The sequence below is a fragment of the Salmo salar genome, chromosome 14 (assembly GCF_965601325.2).
Source record: "Salmo salar chromosome 14, fSalSal1, whole genome shotgun sequence".
Lineage (NCBI taxonomy): Eukaryota > Metazoa > Chordata > Actinopteri > Salmoniformes > Salmonidae > Salmo > Salmo salar.
The window spans coordinates 103,338,541-103,351,820 of NC_138304.1; the positions used below are offsets into that span (position 1 = coordinate 103,338,541).

A 13,280-nucleotide genomic window follows, 5' to 3' on the forward strand; every position below is an offset into this window, starting at 1 on the left:
CTGAGTACCCACTCCCAACCCACTACCGAGAACCCACTCCCAACAGTAACCCAATACTGAGTACCCACTCCCAACACACTACTGAGTACCCACTCCCAACAATAACCCACTACTGAGTACCCACTCCCAACAGTAACCCACTACTGAGTATCCACTCCCAACAGTAACCCACTACTGAGTACCCACTCCCAACCCACTACTGAGTACCCACTCCCAACCCACTACTGAGTACCCACTCCCAACAGTAACCCACTACCGAGAACCCACTCCCAACAGTAACCCACTACTGAGTACCCACTCCCAACAGTAACCCACTACCGAGAACCCACTCCCAACCCACTACTGAGTACCCACTCCCAACCCACTACCGAGTATCCACTCCCAACAGTAACCCACTACTGAGTACCCACTCCCAACAGTAACCCACTACCGAGAACCCACTCCCAACCCACTACTGAGTACCCACTCCCAACCCACTACCGAGTATCCACTCCCAACAGTAACCCACTACTGAGTACCCACTCCCAACCCACTACTGAGTACCCACTCCCAACCCACTACCGAGTACCCACTCCCAACCCACTACTGAGTACCCACTCCCAACCCACTACCGAGTACCCACTCCCAACAGTAACCCACTACCGAGAACCCACTCCCAACCCAGTACTGAGTACCCACTCCCAACCCACTACTGAGTATCCACTCCCAACAGTAACCCACTACTGAGTACCCACTCCCAACCCACTACTGAGTAACCACTCCCAACCCACTACTGAGTACCCACTCCCAACAGTAACCCACTACCGAGAACCCACTCCCAACAGTAACCCACTACTGAGTACCCACTCCCAACAGTAACCCACTACCGAGAACCCACTCCCAACCCACTACTGAGTACCCACTCCCAACCCACTACTGAGTACCCACTCCCAACCCACTACTGAGTACCCACTCCCAACAGTAACCCACTACCGAGAACCCACTCCCAACCCACTACTGAGTACCCACTCCCAACCCACTACTGAGTACCCACTCCCAACAGTAACCCACTACCGAGAACCCACTCTTAACTCCCAAACCACTGCCCTGAGACTCCATGGTGGGCTACTGGCCTCTTCCTGCTCAGCCAATAACAGCCTTCGTTACAGATACAGTGTTCTAATTAATGCTCTTTAAATGTGCCAATGGATCATTTGTTTGTGTTCCTGCTCGACTTCATTGCAGACGTTGCATTGCGTCAACCAATGGTTTTGTGCCACGTCATTGACTTGGCATATGATGTGGTTAACTGATATGTTTAAAACACCTATCAAGGAGAACTGGAACGAGTCTGCAATGTAAACTCAACCCAGTGACCGGTAGCAAGTATTGTGTACATTCGTATACGTGTATCTACAATAGTGCATTATCAATACGGTGAATGAAATATGCCAACACACACACACACGCAGCCAATTTCTCTGACATAAACGTGATAAGCTTTGGCCTGTCACATGAGAACGGTCAATGACATCGACAGACACACTGACACTGTCTGATCCATAGCAGTTGACCTATCGATCCCATAGGTCTACTGTACTGTGATGTCACCAGACTACTGGACTTATGATTGGTTCAGTTGCATCAGTCTTCTGACCTGTCTCAAAGCGACAAAGAACATTTACATTTGAGTGGTTGACTTTCTCAGTTGGTTGAATGGGGCTGGTAGCACCTCTACTCTGGTTGGATGATGCTGGTTGCACCTCTACTCTGGTTGGATGGTGCTGGTAGCACCTCTACTCTGGTTGGATGATGCTGGTAGCACCTCTACTCTGGTTGGATGATGCTGGTAGCATCTCTACTCTGGTTGGATGATGCTGGTAGCATCTCTACTCTGGTTGGATGATGCTGGTAGCACCTCTACTCTGGTTGGATGGGGCTGGTAGCACCTCTACTCTGGTTGGATGGGGCTGGTAGCACCTCTATGTCTCTCTCTATCTACCAAGTATCATGCTGTATCTCTGGGATAAGTGGGATAAGGTATCTCTCTACCTAGTAGATTATTGTCATTCTCTGTCTACCAAGTAGAATTATGTCTCTCTCGATCTACAAATTATGATAATATCTCTCTCTATCTACCAAGTAGGATAATGTTTCTCTCTATCTACGAAGTAGAATAATGTTTCTCTCTATCTACCAAGTAGAATATTGTCATTCTCTATCTACCAAGTAGAATATGGTCTATCTACCAAGTAGGATAATGTCTCTCTCTATCTACCAAGTAGAATATTGTCATTCTCTATCTACCAAGTAGAATATTGTCATTCTCTATCTACCAAGTAGAATATTGTCTATCTACCAAGTAGGATAATGTCTCTCTCCATCTACCAAGTAGGACAATGTCTCTCTCCATCTACCAAGTAGGATAATGTCTCTCTCCATCTACCAAGTAGGATAATGTCTCTCTCCATCTACCAAGTAGGATAATGTCTCTCTCCATCTACCAAGTAGGAAAATGTCTCTCTCCATCTACCAAGTAGGAAAATGTCTCTCTCCATCTACCAAGTAGGATAATGTATCTCGCTGTCTTAATTTACCCTTACAACCTATACTATCAGCTTCTAGTGTTCCAGATTGACATTATAGACTGCATCCCAAATGACACTCTATTCCCTTTATAGTGCACTAGTTTTGACCAGGGCACATAGAGCTCTAGTAAAAAGTTATGCACTACATAGGGAACATGGTTCCCTTTGGGATATATCCATAGATATGGCTATTTTCTGAATGTTCATTAAAGCATGAAGGACATCGAAGCACTGGAGCGTGTCTCATTTCAACAGGATTTCCGCAGTCTATTTCTCATGTCCGTCTTCTATGTCCGTCTTCTGTGTCCTTAACTCTGGAGCAGACTGACATACATCTAACAACATCTCATACATAACGAGTGGCGACATGTCTGCTCATGTTCCTGTAAGTGCGCATGGAAGGGCGAGCTAACGTATTGTCACCATGGCAATCCATCAGAGGCACCTGTTACCGCGTTCCCGTTATACAGAGAGAGTTGAATTGTAAGAGGGAGAGAGAGAGAGAGAGAGAGTTGAATTGAAAGAGAGGGAGAGAGAGAAAGAGAGTTGAATTGAAAGAGGGAGGGAGAGAGAATTGAATTGAAAGAGAGGGAGAGAGAGAGAGAGAGAGAGAGAGAGAGAGAGAGAGAGAGAGAGAGAGAGAGCTGTTGAGAAGAGAATCTGCATTTTGTAAGGGGACAACATAGACAGTAGATGTATCTGTAGATTATGTCCTGGCCTATCATAATATAAGAAAGTAGATCCCACCATGTCACGTACATGAAACCTTGTAGATTTAATTTCTCAATTGTTGATTTTCTTTTGAGTGAATTATTTTCCACGTATGATAGTTTTTTTGTTGAAATCTATTAATTTTGTTGCTCAAACATATATATATATATATATTTTACATTCTTGAAAACGAGAGGGTGCATTTTAAGAGATTTCATCCTGATACATTTCAAATAAAAAAAATATCGCTAATTGATGTGATTGATGTGATACGTCATATACATTGCTTTGGCAACAGTGGCAATAAAGCATTTGTTGAATTGAAGCCGAGAGAGGGAATGAGTGTGTGAGACAGAGAGATATACACAGATAGATATTATGCGCGCAAAAGAAAGCTTCAAACGCTCATGCTGCCCATGCCCTTGTTATTGTGTGTGTGTGTGTGTGTGTGTGTGTGTGTGTGTGTGTGTGTGTGTGTGTGTGTGTGTGTGTGTGTGTGTGTGTCACTATGTCCTTCCTTTGACTTGGGTATAATAATCCGCCTATAACACGGTTTGACTGCTATGCCACTACACATTTAACATCGTTGCGCAAGAAAGTACTATTTAGTTGTCTAGACTCTATTCGTAAAACAATGACAGTTTCTCTTTTCTTACCTTGAAATATGTAGAACACTCGATTCTTCAGAACCTTAAGGACAAATCAATTATATTACGATGCTCTTACAATTATCTCTCAAAAGCTCTGAAACAAGTGAAGTCTACTCCAAATCAGCAAGTTTCCCCGTTGCCTCACTCTGTCGCTCGCTCTCTACGTTCCGTTCCGTTCAGTGAAAATGAATGAATGCACGCGTCCTCTTCGTCAACACATTTGCCTAAGGACCGCCTCATGCCCGCACTGATTGGGGGGCGAGTCTCAAATAATAATTCTGGACGATGTAATTGGATGATCTGCCTTGTCAATCAAAACAGCAAAGTCTGCCAGCGCGTAGCGTCTGTAGCCCTGCCGACCAGAGACACACAGAGAGAAGAGAGAGAACTATTTGCATTAGAACACTGTACGCCTATATAGACGTAATATGACATTTGAAATGTCTTTTATTCTTTTGGATCATCTGTGAGTGTAATGTTTACTGTTAATTTGTATTGTTTATTTCACTTTTGTTTATTATCTATTTCAGTTACTTTGGCAATGTTAACATATATTTCCCATGCCAATAAAGCCTCTTAAATTGAATTGAGAGAGAGCGAGAGTGAGTGAGTGAGTGAGTGAGTGAGCACACCAGCAGCACAGGGAGAAGGTTAATGTTTGTATTTTGTAACTGAGGGTGGGAAGCAAATTTGCATGTAGAGATTGTGTTGACCTCTCATCAATAATTACTATCTCCAGGTTTTACACTCATTCAAATTACTGTGTGTGTGTGCGTGTGTGTGTGCGTGTGTGCGTGTGTTTGTGTGCATGTGTGCATACGCCTGTTCCTATGTGTGTACATCAGGATCAGAGGACCGTAGTGTAGTGGTGTAGTGGTAATGTTCCTGTGTGAGAAAAGGGAAAAGGGGAACTGCGGTGAAGGTTACTCAGGCCCCTGGCTGAGAAATGACCTTCCGTCCAAGGTAAGCATCCGGCACATACACACTCTACTCCACACAGAGACGCTTTACTGCACACAGAGACGCTCTACTGCACACAGACACGCTCTACCGCACACAGAGACGCTTCACTGCACACAGAGACGCTCTACTGCACACAGACACGCTCTACTGCACACAGAGACGCTCTACCCCACACAGAGACGCTCTACCGCACACAGAGACGCTCTACCGCACACAGAGACGCTCTACCGCACACAGAGACGCTCTACCGCACACAGAGACGCTTCACCGCACACAGAGACGCTTCACTGCACACAGACACGCTTCACTGCATAGAGACTCTCTACCGCACACAGACACGCTCTACTCCACACAGAGACGCTCTACTCCACACAGAGACGCTCTACCGCACACAGAGACGCTCTACTCCACACAGAGATGCTCTACCGCACACAGAGACGCTCTACCGCACACAGAGATGCTCTACCGCACACAGAGACGCTCTACTGCACACAGACACGCTTCATCGCACACAGAGACGCTCTACCGCGCACAGAGACGCTCTACCTCGCATAGAGACGCTCTACCGCGCACAGAGACGCTCTACCGCGCACAGAGACGCTCTACCGCGCACAGAGACGCTCTACCGTGCACAGAGACGCTCCACCGCACACAGAGACGCTCTACCGCACACAGAGACGCTTCACTGCACACAGAGACGCTCTACACACACACACACACACACACACACTAGGTAAATTCTCTCCATTTCAAACGACTAAGCCCATGAAACTACTAAACCCTTGAAACTACTAAACCCATAAAACTACTAAACCCATGAAACCACTAAACCCATTAAACTACTAAGCCCATGAAACTACTAAGCCCATGTAACTCATCAGCCCGTTAAACCACTAAACCCACTAAACCACTAAACCAATGAAACTGTTAACCCATGACACTACTAAGCCCATGAAACAACTATGCCCATGAAACTACTATGCCCAATAATCCACTAAACCCATGAAACTACTAAGCCCATGAAACTACTAAGCCCATTAAACCACTAAACCCATGAAACTACTAAACCCATGAAACTATTAAACCCATGAAACTTCTAAACCCATGAATCCACTAAACCCATGAAACTACTAAACCCATGAAACTACTAAGCCCATGAAACTACTATAACCATGTAACTCGTAAGCCCATTAAGCCACTTAACCCATTAAACCACTAAACCCATGAAACTACTAAACCCATGAAACCACTAAACCCTTGAAACTACTAAACCCATGAAATGACTAAACCCATAAAACTACTAATCCCTTGAAACCACTAAGCCCATGAAACTGGTAAACCCATGAAATGCTTGATATGTTTATCAAGCTCACACTGTTCCTCTGCTACTCTATCAAAGCTTCTCGTTCGCACAGGTACATGTTCATTGTCTTGTCGATTTTCACTACCGGTAAATAATTTTAGAACACCTACTCATTCAAGGGTTTTTCTTTATTTTGACTATTTTCTACATTGTAGAATAATAGTTAATTAAGAGATCAAAACTATGAAATAACGGTGGATGGAACCAAAAACCTCAAATTTGGACTCATCAGACCGAAGGACATATATATCTACCGGTCTAACGTCCATGGCTCGTGTTTCTTGGCCTAAGTAAGTCTCGTCTTCTTATTGGTGTCCTTTAGTAGTGGTTTCTTTGCAGCAATTTGACCCTGAAGGCCTGATTCACACAGTCTCCTCTGAACAGTTGATGTTGAGATATGTCTGTTACTTGAACTGTTGAAAGCATTTATTTGGGCTGCAATTTCTGAGGTTGTCACGTCGGTTGAAAGGAGAGGACCAAGGTGCAGCGTGGTGAGAGTACATATTCTTTTTATTAGAAAATACACTGAACAAAACAATAAACACTACCCAACAAACCGTGAAGCTAAAGTCTATGTGCCATAAACAAAGTCAACCTCCCACAACACAAGGAGGGAAAAGAGCTACCTAAGTATGGTTCCCAATCAGAGACAACGATAGACAGCTGTCCCTGATTGAGAACCTTACCCAGCCAAAACATAGAAAATAAAGAACATAGAAAAAGGAACATAGAATGCCCACCCTAGTCACACCCTGGCCTACCCAAAATAGAGAATAAAAAACCTCTATGGCCACGGCGTGACAGTACCCCCCCCCCAAAGGTGCGGACTCTGGCCGCAAAACCTGAACCTAGAGGGGAGGGTCTGGGTGGGCTTTTCTCCATGGTGGCGGCTCCGGTGAGGGACGCAGACCCCGCTCCACCTCTGGCACGGCCCACTTAGGTGGTGCCTCTGGAGCGGGGACCTTCACTGCCGATCTGGCGGCTCCGGGCTGGAGGGCGACTCTGGCGGCTCCGGACTGGAGGGCGACTCTGGCGGCTCCGGACTGGAGGGCGACTCTGGCGGCTCCGGACTGGAGGGCGTCTCTGGCGGCTCCGGACTGGAGGGCGACTCTGGCGGCTCCGGACAGTAAACTGTCGCCGGAAGCTCCGGACGGGGAACTGTCGCCGGAAGCTCTGGACGGGGAACTGTCGCCGGAAGCTCTGGACGGGGAATGCGCACTGGAGGCCTGATGCGTGGGGCTGGCTTTCGAGGCGCCAGACTAGTAACACGTACCACAGGGCTAGTGCGAGGAGCAGGAACAGGACGTACTGGACTGGGCAGGCGCACTGGAGGCCTGATGCGTGGGATTGGCTTTGGAGGCACCAGACTAGTAACACGTACCACAGGGCTAGTGCGAGGAGCAGGAACAGGACTCACCAGGCTGGGGAGACATGCAGGAGGCCTGGCTCTGGGAGCAGGCACAGGACTCCCCAGGCTGGGGAGTCCTACTGGAGACCTGGTCTGTGGAGGAGGCACAGGATAGACCGGGCTGTGGGGGAGCACTGGAGATCTGGTGCGTAGGCTTGACACCAATCTTCCAGGCTCAATGCCCACTTTCGCCCGGCACGGGCGGAGTGCAGGCATAGGACGAACTGAGCCCTCCCAGCGCCCCGGAGACACAGTAAGCAGAGCCAGCGCAGGATACCCTGGGCTGAAACGTCGCACTGGAGACCAGACGCGCTGAGCTGGCACAATCCGCCCTGGCTGGATGCGCACTCTCGCATGGCACTTGCGGGGGGCTGGCATATAGCGCTCCGGGCTGTGAGCGTGTACTGGAGACACCTTGCGCTTCACCGCATAACACGGTGCCTGACCAGTACCACGCTGCTTCCGGTAAGCACGGGGAGTTGGCTCAGGTCTATCACCTGACTCCGCCAATCTCCCTGTGTGCCTCTCGGGCTTCCTTGCCAGCTGTGTTCTCACATAACGTTGGCTCCCCTCTCCTGCTGCCTCCGCTCTCCTGGCTGCCTCCACTTGTTCCCATGGGAGGTGATCCCTTGCCGTCCAGGATATCCTCCCGTGTCCAGGAGTCCTTTTTACCACGCTGCTTGGTCCGTTGGTGGTGGGAGGTTCTGTCACGTCAGTTGAAAGGAGAGGACCAAGGTGCAGCGTGGTGAGCGTACATATTATTTTTATTAGAAAAGACACCAAACAAAACAATAAACACTACCCAACAAACCGTGAAGCTAAAGGCTATGTGCCATAAACAAAGTCAACCTCCCACAACACAAGGAGGGAAAAGGGCTACCTAAGTATGGTTCCCAATCAGAGACAACGATAGACAGCTGTCCCTGATTGAGAACCATACCCAAGAGGCTGGTAACTCTAATGAACTTATCCTCTGCAGCAGAGGTAACTCTGGTTCTTTCTTTCCTGTGGCGGTCCTCAGTTTCATCATAGAGCTTGATGGGTTTTTGCCACTGCACTTGAAGAAACTTTCAAAGTTCTTGATATTTTCCGCATTGACTGACCTTCATGTCTTAAAGTAATGATGGACTGTCATTTCTCTTTGCTTATTTGAGCTTTTCTTGACATAATATGGACTTGGTCTTTTACCAAATCTTCTGTGTACCACCCCTACCTTGTCACAACACAACTGACTGGCTCAAACACATTAGGATGGAAAGAAATTGCACAAATGAACTTTTAACAAGGCACACCTCTAAATTGAAATGCATTCCAGGTAACTACCTCATGAAGCTGGTTGAAAGTATGCCAAGAGTGTGCAAAGCTGTCATCGAGTTAATGGGTGGCTACTTTGAAGAATGTGAAATATAAAATATATTTTAATTTGCTTAACACTTTTTTTGGTTACTACATGTAATTCACTATTATTATACAATGTAGAAAATAGTAAAAATAAAGAAAACCACTTGAATGAGTAGGTGTGTCCAAACCCTTGATTTGTACTGTAGGTTATACTGAATACTACTGAAGAGATAATCAGTTAGACCACTAACAGTTGTGATAATGACTTACTTAGCTAGCTGCTAACGTTACCTTAGCTGTAACGCTACTGTCCCAATCACCCAGGTAGCTGGAAAGCCAGTTCGCTAGCTAGCTAGCTAGCTAGCTTGCTGGTGCTCCGTTGTCAAAGTTCATAATTATCACAAGCAATTAGATAAAATGTTCCTCAAAACTCCTTGAAGTTGTGGATAAATCCTCTTGACCAGTTCACTTATTCCATAGGTTCCCTGGTGCTTGCATGGCCCCGTTGTTGACTCTTCATCCTCACAACAGGACCAGCGGCTTGGTGCTCACTATGGTGCTTGTGGTTGTCCTCTCCCAGTGATAATACCACAAACTTCTTAGCGTCTTGTGCTGTGGTGAATGGCAGGTGCTCTCCCCTGTGTGTGGCCCGGAGCGTTGCTGGACAGACAAGGAATGACTGGATGTCCCTCAGTCTGAGTTTGTTCCGGACCTCGTTGAAGGCTTTGCAGCATTGGGAGGTGTGCGCACTGTAGTCAGGGAGAAAAACCCCTGTCGTACCAGGAGGCTGAAGAAATTTGTATTGGCACCTAAAACCCTCAATTTTTTTCAGATGCACATTTGGGAGCATTTCTGTCAGGCTGTATCACCGCCTGGTACGGCAACTACACCGCCCTCAACCGCAGGGCTCTCCAGAGGTTGGTGTGGTCTGCCCAATGCATCACCGGGGGCACACTGCCTGTCCTCCAGGACACCTACAGCACCTGATGTCACAGGAAGGCCAAAAAGATCATCAAGGACATCCACTATCAGAGCCACGGCCTGTTCACCCCGCTATCATTCAGAAGGCGAGGTCAGTACAGATGCATCAAGCTGGGACCGAGAGACTGAAAAACAGCTTTTTTCATAAGACCATCAGACAGTTAAATAGCCATCACTAGCCGGCTTCCACCCGGTTACTCAACTCTGCACCTGAGAGGCTGCTGCCCTACATACATATACTTAAATCACTGAACACTTTATTAATGGAACACTAGTCACTTTAAGTTTGAGAGGGTCACGTGACCAACGGGCGTTATGGTCGCTAGTCACTAGAGTTCTGCAAACCCAATACCTCTCTCATATTGCATTACCGTTTTAGGACAACTATTGTTTTCACTATAAATTTTACCTCTTGGGGATGTCATTCGAAAACATAATGTTAAATTTCACTGCTATGCGGACGACACACAGCTGTACATTTCAATGAAACATGGTGAAGCCCCAAAATTGCCCTCGCTAGAAGCCTGTGTTTCAGACATAAGGAAGTGGATGGCTGCAAACTTTCTACTTTTAAACTCGGACAAAACAGAGATGCTTGTTCTAGGTACCAAGAAACAAAGAGATCTTCTGTTAAATCTGACAATTAATCTTGATGGTTGTACAGTCGTCTCAAAAAAAACTGTGAAGGACCTCGGCGTTACTCTAGACCCTGATCTCTCTTTTGAAGAACATATCAAGACTGTTTCAAGGAAAGCTTTTTTCCATCTACGTAACATTGCAAAAATCAGAAACTTTCTGTCCACAAATGATGCAGAAAAATGAATCCATGCTTTTGTTACTTCTAGGTTGGACTACTGCAATGCTCTACTTTCCGGCTACCTGGATAAAGCACTAAATAAACTTCAGTTAGTGCTAAATACGGCTACTAGAATCCTGACTAGAAGCAAAAAATTTCATCATATTACTCCAGTGCTAGCCTCCATACACTGGCTTCCTGTTAAGGCAAGGGCTGATTTCAAGGTTTTACTGCTAACCTACAAAGCATTACATGGGCTTGCTCCTACCCATCTTTCCGATTTGGAACTGCCGTACATACCTACACGTACGCTACAGTCACAAGACGCAGGCCTCCTAATTGTCCCTAGAATTTCTAAGCAAACAGCTGGAGGCAGGGCTTTCTCCTATAGAGCTCCATTTTTATGGAATGGTCTGCCTACCCATGTGAGAGATGCAGACTCGGTCTTAACCTTTAAGTCTTTACTGAAGACTCATCTGTTCAGTGGGTCCTATGATTGAGTGTAGTCTGGCCCAGGAGTGTGAAGGTGAACCGAAATGCTCTGGAGCAATGAACCGCCCTTGCTGTCTCTGCCTGGCCGGTTCCCCTCTCTCCACTGGGATTCTCTGCCTCTAACCCTATTACAGGGGCTGAGTCACTGGCTTATTGGTGTTCTTCCGTGCCGTCCCTAGGAGGGGTGCGTCACTTGAGTGGGTTGAGTCACTGACGTGGTCTTCCTGTCTGGGTTGGCGCCCCCCCTTGGGTTGTGCCGTGGCGGAAATCTTTGTGGGCTATACTCGGCCTTGTCTCAGGATGGTAAGTTAGTGGTTGAAGATATCCCTCTAGTGGTGTGGGGGCTGTGCTTTGGAAAAGTGGGTGGGGTTACATCCTTCCTGTTTGGCCCTGTCCGGGGGTATCGTCAGATGGGGCCACAGGGCTAGGGTCAGTCTGTTATATCTGGAGTATTTCTCCTGTCTTATCCGGTGTCCTGTGTGAATTTAAGTATGGTCTCTCTAATTCTCTCTTTCATTCTTTCTCTCTCTCGGAGGACCTGAGCCCTAGGACCATGCCTCAGGACTACCTGACATCAAATCAAATTTATTTTTATATAGCCCTTCGTACATCAGCTGATATCTCAAAGTGCTGTACAGAAACCCAGCCTAAAACCCCAAACAGCAAGCAAAGCATGTGAAAGAAGCACGGTGGCTAGGAAAAACTCCCTAGGAAAAACTCCCTAGAAAGGCCAAAAACCTAGGAAGAAACCTAGAGAGGAACCAGGCTATGAGGGGTGGCCAGTCCTCTTCTGGCTGTGCAGGGTGGATGTTATAACAGAACATGGTCAAGATGTTAAAATGTTCATAAATGACCAGCATGGTCAAATAATAATAATCATAGTAGTTGTCGAGGGTGCAACAAGCACGTCCGGTGAACAGGTCAGGGTTCCATAGCCGCAGGCAGAACAGTTGAAACTGGAGCAGCAGCACGGCCAGGTGGACTGGGGACAGCAAGGAGGAGTCATACCAGGTAGTCCTGAGGCATGGTCCTAGGGCTCAGGTCCTCAGAGAGAAAGACAGAAAGAGAGAAAGAGAGAATTAGAGAGAGCATATTTAAATTCACACAGGACACCGGATAAGACAAGAGAAATACTCCAGATGTAACAGACTGACCCTAGCCCCCCGACACATAAACTACTGCAGCATAAATACTGGAGGCTGCTGCTCCTGGCTGAGTAAAGCAGTGTGTAAACGTATTAGACACTTAGAAATTTGACGTTTGGCTCAACTTCGATGAACATGGATGAACGTTTTAATTCTGACGTCAGACTGTGAGAGCTTGTTGTGTAAATAGTCATTAAGGTGCAGGTCTGTGCAAGGAGACAGCTAGGGTTAGATGTTCAGCAGTCTGATGGGCTGGTGGAAGAAGCCGTCTCAGAACCTGATGGCTTACCAGATGGTAACAGAGATACTCTATGCCACACACATACATAGATACTCATACACTTCTCTCCACTCAAAACTCTTTGCACTGTCTTGCAGTTTTTGGGGGGTTTAGTACAATATCCTGCTGTTCTCTCTCTCTCTCTCGCTGTTGCTGCTGCTGCTTCTGCGTGTGATCCGGGTGACCAGCTGTTCCGGATGACTGTGGGATCTCATTTTCCATGGCTGATGTGAGTACCGGTAAGTCTTTTAAAAGGGGTTAATACTTGCAAAGCCGCGGGACCAAACGGAATCCCCAGTCATGTCCGGAGAGCATGAGCAGACCATCTGGCAAGGGTCTTCATGGACATATTCAACCTCTCCTTGTCCCAGGCTGTGATCCCAACATGTTACAAGCTAACCACCATTGTTCCTATTCCCAATCAAAGGCAACCTTTCTAAATGATTATTATCCTGTAGCACTGTCATGGTTTTCCCTCCTGGGTGAGGATAAAAGAGAGCCCCCTCCGTCCCACCAGGGAGCGTGATCCTCTGAAACTCAACAGAGAAGAAGAAGACTAGACTAAGACATGCCTGAAGCTCGG

At 46.9% G+C, this 13,280-nt stretch overlaps 1 protein-coding gene across 1 annotated transcript in view; it reads right to left on the reverse strand.

The window, feature by feature from the left end:
- LOC106570705 (hippocalcin-like protein 4) overlaps positions 1 to 4,119 on the reverse strand; it is a 31,627-nt gene extending 27,508 nt beyond the window's left edge. Inside the window, exon 1 of the mRNA XM_014143179.3 lies at positions 3,935 to 4,119. The gene's annotated coding sequence lies outside the window, so the exon portion shown is untranslated. The remainder of the gene's footprint in view (positions 1 to 3,934) is intronic.
- Positions 4,120 to 13,280: the final 9,161 nt, after the last annotated feature.